The following is a 12,809-nucleotide window of genomic DNA, read 5'->3' on the forward strand; positions in this document are numbered from 1 at the left end:
GCTGCGGTCCGGTCCCAGGTCGACGGGCACGTGCACCTTCCGCCGACCACTGGCGACAACATCGATGTACTGTGGAGACCTCACGCCCCACGTGTTGAGCAATTCGGCGGTACGTCCACCCGGCCTCCCGCATGCCCACTATACGCCCTCGCTCAAAGTCCGTCAACTGCACATACGGTTCACGTCCACGCTGTCGCGGCATGCTACCAGTGTTAAAGACTGCGATGGAGCTCCGTATGCCACGGCAAACTGGCTGACACAGACGGCGGCGGTGCACAAATGCTGCACAGCTAGCGCCATTCGACGGCCAACACCGCGGTTCCTGGTGTGTCCGCTGTGCCGTGCGTGTGATCATTGCTTGTACAGCCCTCTCGCAGTGTCCGGAGCAGGTATGGTGGGTCTGACACACCGGTGTCAATGTGTTCTTTTTTCCATTTCCAGGAGTGTATTTCGGCGGTTTACCTGGCCATCACTGCTAGATGTTGCTACATCACTAAACAAGATATGTAATACATCTGGATTATCCACGTACAGAAGTTAACAGGACTCGCATTATCGTTTCTGTGCAGCTGTTGATGGAGACAGATGTGATAGGAACGGAAACGGTGTCGATGGGGAATGCGTTGGACGCTTGACTGACTCATGCCACATCCTTGAGCGATTGCGCTGGAGCTAACGTACGGATAAACTGCAATAGCAGCAAGAACATTACTGTTCCCCTCTTCTGTCATTACTTTATTCCTTCTGTTACGTTGTCTAGGTGTTACAATGCCGCTTTCACGTAACTGGTTGAAGATGTTGATAAATAATTGCCCAGACAGTTGACGTTTAATGGGATATCTTGCCGCCTACACCGTACAAGAACGAACTCTATTCTTCCTACGCTGTCTATACACCATCAGCATGTCGGCTTTTTCTACATTGGTAAATCCCATCTGTAGAACCCGTGGTCTAGGGGTGGCGTATTTGATTAATAATCAAAACGTCCTCGGTCCCGGGTTAGAAACCTGCAAGCGCTTAAACTTTGGTTAATGATCATCATTGGCGGCCGAAGACTTTAGCATTAGGGGTCACCCTTATTCTGCCAACGGCCTTGTCAAAAAGGGCGGAGGATCGGACAGAGGTTCAGGGCACTCTCATATCCTTGGGGTAGGGTACTGCCCCTAAAGGCGGAAGAATCAACAATGATCAACGGCGTGAGGGTGCAGAAGGCAATAGAAACTACAGCGTTGAAGACACATAACGTGTATCCACAGGATATGTGGCCTGTAATTAGAAAAGTGTCAAGATGATCTCTCAATTGGAAAAAGGTTCTGGAATATTGCCCCATTCTGATCTCCGGGATATTACTGCCAAGGGGGAGGTGACTACCAGAAAAAGATTGAATAACCAACGGAAGAATAACGTTCTACGAGTCGGGGCTCGGAATGTCAGAAGCTTGAACGTAGTAGGGAAGCTCGAAAATCTGAAAAGGTAAATGCAAAGGCTCAATGTAGATACAGCAGGGGCCAGTGAAGTGAAATGGAAAGTAGACAGGGATTTTTGGTCAGATGAGAAAAGGGTGAGAAAGAAAACTGGCGTTCTGCGGATCGGAGCGTGGAATGTCAGATCACTTAATCGGGCAGGTAGGTTAGAAAATGTAAAAAGGGAAATGGATAGGTTAGATATAGTGGGAATTAGTGAAGTTCGGTGGCACGAGAAACAAGACTTCTGGTCAGGTGACTACAGGATTATAAACACAAAATCAAATAGGGGTAATGCAGGAGTAGGTTTAACAATGAACAGGAAAATAGGAATGCGGGTAAGCTACTACAAACAGCATAGTGAACGCATTATTGTGGCCAAGATAGATACGAAGCCCACACCTACTACAGTAGTACAAGTTTATATGCCAACTAGCTCTGCAGATGACGAAGAAATGTATGATGAGATAAAAGAAATTGTTCAGATAGTGAAGGGTGACGAAAATTTAATGGTCATGGGTGACTGGAATTCGAGAGTAGGAAAATGGAGAGAAGGAAACGTAGTGGGTGAATATGGATTGGGGGAGAGAAATGAAAGAGGAAGCCGTCTGGTAGAATTTTGCACAGAGCATAACTTAATCATAGCTAACACTTCGTTTAAGAAACATGAAAGAAGGTTGTATACATGGAAGAACCCTGGAGACACTAAAAGGCATCAGATAGATTATATAATGGTAAGACAGAGATTTAGGTACCAGGTTTTAAATTGTAAGACATTTCCAGGAGCAGATGTGGACTCTGACCACACTCTGTTGGTTATGACCTGTAGATTAAAACTGAAGAAACTGCAAAAAGGTGGGAACTTAAGGAGATGGGACCTGGATAAATTGAAAGAACCAGAGGTTGTACAGAGTTTCATGGAGAGCATAAGGGAACAATTGACAGGAATGGGGGAAAGAAATACAGTAGAAGAAGAATGGGTAGCTTTGAGGGATGAAGTAGTGAAGGCAGCAGAGGATCAAGTAGGTAAAAAGACGAGGGCTAGTAGAAATCCTTGGGTAACAGAAGAAATATTGAATTTGATGAAAGGAGAAAATATAAAAATGCAGTAAATGAAGCAGGCAAACAGGAATACAAACGTCTCAAAAATGAGATCGATAGGAAGTGCAAAATGGCTATGCAGGGATGGCTAGAGGACAAATGTAAGGATGTAGAGGCTTATCTCACTAGGGGTAAGATAGATACTGCCTACAGGAAAATTAAAGAGACCTCTGGAGATAAGAGAACTACTTGTATGAACATCAAGAGCTCATATGGAAACCGAGTTCTAAGCAAAGAAGGGAAAGCAGAAAGGTGGAAGGAGTATATAGAGGGTCTATACAAGGTCGATGTTCTTGTGGACAATATTATGGAAATGGACGAGGATGTAGATGAAGATGAAATGGGAGATACGATTCTTCGTGAAGAGTTTGACAGAGCACTGAAAGACCTGAGTCGAAACAAGGCCCCCGGAGTAGACAACATTCCATTGGAACTACTGACGGCCTTGGGAGAGCCAGTCCTGACAAAACTCTACCATTTGGTGAGCAAGATGTATGAAACAGGCGAAATACCCTCAGACTTTCAGAAGGATATAATAATTCCAATCCCAAAGAAAGCAGGTGTTGACAGATGTGAAAATTACCGAACAGTCAGTTTAATAAGCCACAGCTGCAAAATACAAACACAAATTCTTTACAGACGAATGGAAAAACTAGTAGAAGCCGACCTCGGGGAAGATCGGTTTGGATTCCGCAGAAATACTGGAACACGTGAGGCAATACTGACCTTACGACTTATCTTAGAAGAAAGATTAAGGAAAGGCAAACCTACGTTTCTAGCATTTGTTGACTTAGAGAAAGCTTTTGACAATGTTGACTGGAATACTCTCTTTCAGATTCTGAAGGTGGCAGGGGTAAAATACAGGGAGCGAAAGGCTATTTACAATTTGTACAGAAACCAGATGGCAGTTATATAGGTCGAGGGACATGAAAGGGAAGCAGTTGTTGGGAAGGGAGTAAGACAGGGTTGTAGCCTCTCCCCGATGTTATTCAATCTGTATATTGAGCAAGCAGTAAAGGAAACAAAAGAAGAATTCGGAGTAGGTATTAAAATCCATGGAGAAGAAATAAAAACTTTGAGGTTCGCCGATGACATTGTAATTCTGTCAGAGACAGCAAAGGACTTGGAAGAGCAGTTGAACGGAATGGATAGCGTCTTGAAAGGAGGATATAAGATGAACATCAACAAAAGCAAAACGAGGATAATGGAATGTAGTCTAATTAAGTCGGGTGATGCTGAGGGAATTAGATTAGGAAATGAGACACTTAAAGTAGTAAAGGAGTTTTGCTATTTGGGGAGCAAAATAACTGATGATGGTCGAAGTGGAGAGGATATAAAATGTAGACTGGTAATGGCAAGGAAAGCGTTTCTGAAGAAGAGAAATTTGTTAACATGGAGTATAGATTTGTCAGGAAGTCATTTTTGAAAGTATTTGTATGGAGTGTAGCCATGTATGGAAGTGAAACATGGACGATAAATAGTTTGGACAAGAAGAGAATAGAAGCTTTCGAAATGTGGTGCTACAGAAGAATGCTGAAGATTAGGTGGGTAGATCACGTAACTAATGAGGAGGTACTGAATAGGATTGGGGAGAAGAGAAGTTTGTGGCACAACTTGACTAGAAGTAGGGATCGGTTGGTAGGACATGTTCTGAGGCATCAAGGGATCACCAATTTAGTATTGGAGGGCAGCGTGGAGGGTAAAAATCGTAGAGGGAGACTAAGAGATGAATACACTAAGCAGATTCAGAAGGATGTAGGTTGCAGTAGGTACTGCTTGCACAGGATAGAGTAGCATGGAGAGCTGCATCAAACCAGCCTCAGGACTGAAGACCACAACAACAAACAACAACGAGAAAAGGGTAATATCAACTTCAACAGAAAATGGCGTAACTGGAGAAGGATTCGTTATGAGTAGGAAGGTCGTCCAGAGAGTGTATTTCTGCGACCAGTTCAGTGATACGTTTGTTCTTATCAGAACAGAAAGCAAACCAACATCGACAACGATAGTTGAGGTATACATGCCGACATCGCAAGCTGTAGATGAAGAGACACATAAAGTATATGAGGATATTGAAAAGGTAATACAGTGTGTAAAGAGAGATGAAAATCTAACAGCCATGGGGACTGGAATCCAGTTGTGGGGGAAGAAGTAGAAAAAATGATCACAGGAGAATGTAGACTTGGGACAAGGAATGTGAGAGGAGAAAGAGTTCTGTAATAAATTTCAGCTAGTAATAGCGAATACTGCGTTCAAGAATCACATGAGGAGGAGGTATACTTGGGAAAGGCCGGGCGATACGGGAAGATTTCAGTTAGATTACATCATGGTCAGATAGTACTGAATTGTATGGCGTTTCCACCAGCAGATATAGACTCAGACCACAATGTAGTAGTGATGAAGAATAGGCTGTATTTTAAGAGAGTAGATACTAGATACTAGACAGAGGTGTAGAGGGCAAAAACTGTGGAGAAAGACAGATATTGGAATTCATGCAGGAAATAATTGAGCATGCAGGTTACAAGTGATACTCTGAGATGAAGAGGTTGGCACCGGAGAGGAATTCGTGGCGGGCCCCAACAGACCAGTCAGAGAAATGACGGCTTAAAAAAAAAAAAAAAGCCCATCTTCCACTCACGAACTGCTGCTTGGAGTGTCACAAACTAATTGACTACCAAGTCGCAGTGCATCCAAGGAACACACAAGCACGCTGTAAGCAAACGTAACGACGTCGTACCTTGCAAATACCAAGGTGGACTGGCACAAACAAGTGTCGGTGTGGTATTTTTCAAAATACGATATCTCGTAAACGGTTCGCACAAAAACCACTGACATTTTAATTTACCCTACTATTAGTTTTTTATTGTCAATAGGCATTGTTCCATTTAAAAAGTGTATGTATGCACAAAAATATAATTTGTAATTATAATTACAATCTGTTTATTGGCTAACAATACGGGCGCCTAGTTACCAATTCATTCTGTGAAAACCGCACATCAACAGCGCCTGCCATTTCCGTAGTATCTGTAATGCAGTTTTATGTAATTCGCTCTGCATCTACATTAAAAGCTGTGAGATAAGTAAGCTGCAAGCTCGGATGACTGATGGAAACTGGGTACTGATTTCCACCTGTTCTATCGAAAACCTGAATTCGAACAAGGACCTAACATTGCTCACGTAAAATACAACAGTAAAATATCTTGCGTAAGGAAAGGTGAAAAATCACGTAATGAGTTAATTACAGAAGCCTGCATGATCTACCTCCAACATGTCCATTTATTTACCACAAGAGAAAGAGTCTATGGTAAACAAGTCGCCACGTGCAGCAGCAGACTGAAGGGCCGAAGTTTCTCCCTTTGTCTACTACCCTTGCTAACCAGTCTTCACGCAAAACAACGCTTTTGGCTGACTCACCTCAGAGCTTAAACTATTTGATTAGGAAATGCCTTGAAATTCGAAACAATGAGACGTAAATCTAGGAAGTGGTTATGTGGTTAAGATTGTTTTAGGTGTAAAAGTGCTGGTTGATATGTTTATGAATACATAACTTGAAAGATGTCAATTACGATTAGTGAGCAAGAAACTCAAGTGAACGAGAAAATGGTGAAAAAAGAACACTCACGGTGTTTCTAAGGCAGACACGAATCAATTAACGGTAATGGAGGCCAAATGAGTAGAGTTCTGTCCGCGGAACTGTCACAGGAGATCATTGGGCGAAAACTTTTTTATGTGAAAGACTGTGTTTTGTATAGAACTGCAGTTAGTTTAATGGTGGAAGGCCCTTTTCACCGATTGCTAGTGGCAGCCGATATATACTGAATAAATGCTGCTCACACGTCAGCTCCAGTCGCCTTTTTGTTAGAATAACAAGTTTTCTCCCCTGGGAGCATCAAAGGCTAGAAAATCTCGTTAAAAGCTGTTTTGAGCACGTTCAGTGCTCATTTAATTGCTCTAATTGACGAGAGTGAGTCCGCAGATGCACTTCGTTTCTCGCGGTCATTCAGGCGCCGATCGAAACTATAAACAGTCTTAAAGTTGACTAACGTAAAGGTTTCAGCGCTGTTCCTATGCTTCTAAGTAATTGCTATCACGTTAGCAAATATGTATTCACGGTCATTTTGTAACCTCCCCCTCACTTATCGACCTTAATGACAGTGAAAAATTAAACCGCGTGTACCTAATGGAAATTTGGGAAAAGCAATCGTCACCGAAGTTAATCTGTCGGTAAAGAGGGAGGAAAGGGTTACATCTAGATGAAAGGAAAAATGCAAATGAAACTGGTGGAAATTAATTTTGAAAAGGGGTAAAGTTAATAAAGAAAGTAAATGTGCGGCCGTTACGCCAACAATTAACCAGCGGTAAATAGATATTTGAGATTTGGGGGAAATTACGGTCGCCAGTCCTAAGGACAATTACTATAGTAACTGAAACAGAAAGGTTATTACACATATAATTAGCACTAGAAGCGTGGCAACTGAAGGTTGACACGTGTAGTGTGAAAACTGAAAGTTTGTCAGAAGTAATAAATTTCGCTACACTCTGATTTAATTTAGCAAAAGAATTAATAAAACCAGAAAATTGAAAGTTAATTTAGTGACTGAAATTAATAGTGAACTTTGTTTCTGAAGCATATTGAAATTCAGTAAAATACAGTTAGTCTTGGGCTACCTCAACAATCATTTCAAAAGCTACTTGAATCTACGCAATTTAGAAATAAGAGATTTAACTTTGAACTTGAATTAAATGATTCTGAACAATTAACAATAGTAAAATTTAGTACGTACCAAGCTGAGCTGCAGTCACAGGTAAGCTAAAATATGCTAACAAAACTCGCACTCTTAATTTGTGCTCGTGTAATCGAAATACTGTAGCCAGCTATAAATACTTTAACTGAACTTTGAAATTAAAGCAGTGAAATTGAATTATATTATTTTAATGCTGGCGTTTGAATTTCAACGACAATCGGGTTCATTTCGGAAAAGGAAGGGACCCTGCTTGGCAATGCAATTGGGACAATGAGCAACAAAGGTTCATGCTAAGTTGCTGTAATTTTGTGATGCAACAATTTTAAAAGCTGAGGTCTGCCATACAGTTCTGAAACTTTACGTGCTTTTAGTCTTCCTTGTTGGTTGATTGAATATTTGAAGTCGCCGATCGAGGAAGTGGCGTCAGTCACTCATTGTCGGCCGTCGCTGTTGCAGAAGCTGGATGCTGGCGCGCCTTCTTCTCGACACGGTCACCAGGCGAAACGGGCTCTTGATGTGTGCCAGCTAATGCTTCCCGTCCGCGACACCGTGCTAGAAACTACCATAGCCAGTCGATCGCAATTACATGCTGCCAAACCCCGAAAGCCCAGCAACTTGCGGGAGCGTCACACAACACACCTGCTCAATCGCACTACTCCAACCAGACTCCCCCTCGCTGCCCGCGCTCCACGCGGCAGACTTAACACTACCAAAGATCCTACACACTTTCGTTCTTCACACGACCTATCGATGTATTCGTTCGATAGCATAGTTTTCCCTAGGCAAGATCCAGCGTAAAATACAAATAATATTTACAAAACAAACCAATTATACATCGACATAAATGCATAAATATATGTATATCCAAATATTAAAACAATTACAATATATAAAGACACAGAAATGTTATATCTTCAGGTAACAAAATAAGGAAAAAATTATGGTACAATAGATGGAAATAGGAGGATATGCATTTCTGGCGTTACAATTTTCGTCAAGAGGGGAGAATGAACCACATACTAACGTAATACAAGGTGATGTAATAATACTAGATAGCAAATATACCCTTTCGATATCACATAAACCAACGTACACCAGAACTGTTGCTGAGGAATGATCACATCATATGCATATTTCCAAGCCTATTTTACTGAATTAAGAAACTGAGCAATTCGAGGATTACTTAATTAAATTACTGCTAATTACTTAATTAAAATGCGGTAAAATTGACGATTAAAAGATAGCAATAAACAATTGTAACACAACAAAAACAAGAAAACGTGATTGTAAAGTGCAAAGAGCAAAAGATATTTGAAGACGATTGTTAACATCAGAAGAATTAAAAACGTTTTATTGTTGCGATGCTCTATTTAATTCAGATTATATTAGCATTAAGAGGTAGTTACCAAGGTAAATAAAATGTGATTACTCTAAAATCATCGTGATCGACATCAGTAACAATATCAATACATACTAGTGTACAAGTTGTAGGTTACAGGTTCTACAGACCTACAAAGAAGTTTTCAAAATCTTTCTTCAAAATAAAGACTGCGATTAACAGACTTTGAGTTGAGACAAAACGAACCAGTGGAAAAATGCTCCAATCGGAACAGAAAAATGCGAATGTATTCCTGTTTATTTAAAAGAATCTTACTGAAAAGTGGGGTACCAGCTGCCTCATTCTTCTTTCCTCTGTATCTTTAAAAAATTTACCAGTGATTTATGGATGCTAAAATATTTGTCGTTTTTCTATTGCGTAACTCACTTCTAACTCTAAGAAGTTCATTGTCATTATCTCTTTGTGTCTCTCTGTCACTGTCTCATGTGTTACAGCCACGGTCTTCTTCGTTCTGTCCTATTACTACAATCTCCCCTCACTGTCACTCCCTCCCTCTTGTTCTCTTTCACTGCTGCTCTCTCATTCATTCCTTCCCGCTATTGCTGCCTCTTCCCACTATCACTGTCTCTCCCTTCCTTCTTACCTTTGTCATAGACTCTGTCTCTCATTATCAGCGGCTCTCAACCACACATACTTTCATTTTCCCTTTATTCCTCTTCCAGAGGCTTTTAAATAAGCAGGAACATATTCGTTTTTTTAAATGCTGCTATATGGGAATTTTTCCGTTGCTTATCTTCTCTTCCCTGCTGCAACAGGGAATGTCATACATATGAAAAGAATCCTATTGGTCAGTAAAATTTAAATAGTTTACTTACGTGAAACTATAATAACTTGAAACTAATTTTACACCTTACACCGCATTTTACGTGCAAAAAAAGGAAAAAAAATTGCATATGTATCAGTACTACATCATGGGGTCTCCAGAACCCTTATGATGATAACGAAGACACTTCACAGCATATTTCTCCGTGCTGCATTACTTTACAAACTACATTTTTGCCCCACACTGGATTTTACGTGCGTATTTTACGTGCGTATTTTACGCGTACAAGTAGGTTAACTTTTTCTGTATCTGGAGAACGGATAAAGATATCAAGAAAATTTTTAAGGTTGTCCGAGATTGCGATCTTAGGAATATACAGTAAATATTGCAGATATTTACTGAGCATAGTCCTCTTTGAATCCGCGGCTCTATCGCGATACACCAGGACGACATTTTTTTCGTGTTTCTCGATAATAACGGATAGTATGGGGTAGCTTTGAACCTCTGTATTTCCGAAATGGATAAAGATATAAAGAAAATTTTCAAGACTGTTCAACATCGAGATCTTGGGAATATGTCGTAAAACTGTGAACCATTTGCTGTGCAAAGCCGTCTTAATATCCGTGGCTTGGTTTTGGTACGAGAAAAAGGTAAAAAACGATTTTTTCATGTTTTATAATCAACTAATAGCACCTCCATAAACCCCTTAAGGTCCACTGTACATCATATCAAATGCAAAACGAAGCGACCGATATCCTCCATTTGCCTAAAGTGAAGGAAGTGTGTACTGTTCTTACTTTGAACCTGTGCTGTAGGAGGTGACACAAGGACAAAGATAGTGTCTAGCCCTAGGACTATCCAAAACACTTGATCTTACCTTTCTATCATCAACAGAAACCGAGGTATGAGCTCCAGAAAAGTCTCGTTGTACGGTACCAGTTACCACAACACGTTTCATATCTTGGAATTCCATGGTTTCCGCAACTTCCTGATAGCTAGAAGTAAACGAGAAATGTACTGTTGTAGACATTCCAACTAATGAACTAAATTGTAATGTATATTACAATAAATAATTTGTGTATTTACGTTTCGCTTGCCTGCTTTGCCAGAAAAAGTTTAAGACATTTTCTAAACATATAAAAATCGCATTAATATTGAAATTTCAGAAATAAGCATTCTAACAATGCTAAACGATAAATTGTCTATATTTTGATAATTATGCTCGAGATATAACTCCTACCATTTACAGATGATGAGAACGAAGTTCAAATGGCTCTGAGCACTATGGGACTTAACATCTGAGGTCATGAGTCCCCTAGACTTAGTACTTGAACCTAACTAACCTAAGGACATCACACACATCTATGCCCGAGGCAGGATTCGAACCTGTGATTGTAGCAGCAGTGTGGTTCCGGACTGAAGCGCCTAGAGCTGCTCGGTCACAGCAGCCGGCGCTTGAGTACAGGTAGACGAAATGTTGGCAATATAACATTACTACAACACCATGTAAAATGTCATAAGGCCATTTATTTTAAAGTCACAAACACCCTAAACCTAGGATGTGCTGTGCTAGTCACTCTCATGCTTCATGACACACTCTACGAAGGGAAAAAAATACGCACCATGAGGGAGTTAAATGGTATGGTCAGAGATTGATTTTCGTAGAGGTATCGACGGAAAAAGCAAAATTGTAAACTTTGGTGGCCGGTGGATGATGCTCCAGCGCAGTTTCACGGCGCAGCTCGCAAGATAGTAGACGGAGGACATGTCAACAGCAGGGCATAAAGTCTTTGCAGATTTCATTTCGTGGACATTAACTGTCTTGCTATGGAGTGTAGCCATGTATGGAAGTGAAACATGGACGATAACTAGTTTGGACAAGAAGAGAATAGAAGCTTTCGAAATGTGGTGCTACAGAAGAATGCTGAAGATTAGATGGGTAGATCACATAACTAATGAGGAGGTATTGAATAGGATTGGGGAGAAGAGGAGTTTGTGGCACAACTTGACTAGAAGAAGGGATCGGTTGGTAGGACATGTTTTGAGGCATCAAGGAATCAGAAATTTAGCATTGGAGGGCAGCGTGGAGGGTAAAAATCGTAGAGGGAGACCAAGAGATGAATACACTAAGCAGATTCAGAGGGATGTGGGTTGCAGTAAGTACTGGGAGATGAAGAACCTTGCACAGGATAGAGTAGCATGGAGAGCTGCATCAAACCAGTCTCAGGACTGAAGACCACAACAACAACAACAACTGTCTTGCACACGGGTGCGTGAACAATATAATGCAGATGTCAGCATTTGAGAGAGGACGTGCATTTGGTCTCAAAGCTGCCAGTTGGAGTAATCAGTGAATCGCACGACATCTAAATAGGAGCAATGTTACTGCTCGACGATGTTGGCATGAATGGGTGAACTATGGTCGAACACAGCGTCAAGGAGGAAGCGTCGACTATTGTCCTAAGCTCAGTTAGTGATGTGGTGTCTCTGAGTCGGCATACAACATAGGATCCCAGCAGGCTCTTCCATTTGAGCCAGACTTATCCTATTGCCAGTTCGGTCCAGCCATCTTTCTTAAGTCTCTGTCCCATTTCTCCAGTAGTCTTCCTTTTGGGCTTCTTTTTGGGCATTTGGGCTCCAATCTATTAGCTGTTATGTCCATTTGTCATCATTTTTCCACGGACGTGATTAGCCCACTGCCGTTTCAGGTATTGAATCTTTCCATTATGTCACTGACCTTTGTTGTACGTCTGAACCAACTGCTTTCTTCCTGTCTTTTTTGTATAACCTAACATCGACCTTTTCATTTCTCTTTGGGTTAGTTTTCTAAAAAAGTACCCATTTAATGTCCATGTCTCATAGCGTAGGGAAGCAGACTACTCACGCTGTAGTAAATTCACATCAGTCTTTCCATTGTGTACCAGCCAGTCCGCTGTAACTAGCTCTGACGTCATAAATGTTGCGCAATACTTTAAAAATCAAACAAATAACCTAAAACATTTCTAGCATGTCAGGAGTAATACTAAATTAATATGTGTTGAATATCAGTTCGATAACTTTAGCCATTTTTGAAATTTGGACGTTTTTCTGTAAAAATCATTGGCGCAACAGAAAAGAGCTAGAGACTTCAAAATTTATATTTAGATTCATCTGTCATAATAATTTAATAAAAACAGTACTCTGGATCACACAAATTAAGATTTTAGTGGAAATTCATGATTTTCTGGTTTTCGTCTCAAAACTTAAGGAAGCAAGATAGATTAAGTAGGCTAATAAATAAGGCTAGGATGTTTAGATTTAAGGAGGTTGGAGATCCGCTATAGCTATGAAGATGTGAA

This window comes from Schistocerca nitens, chromosome 6 (assembly GCF_023898315.1).
Source record: "Schistocerca nitens isolate TAMUIC-IGC-003100 chromosome 6, iqSchNite1.1, whole genome shotgun sequence".
NCBI classification, from domain to species: domain Eukaryota; kingdom Metazoa; phylum Arthropoda; class Insecta; order Orthoptera; family Acrididae; genus Schistocerca; species Schistocerca nitens.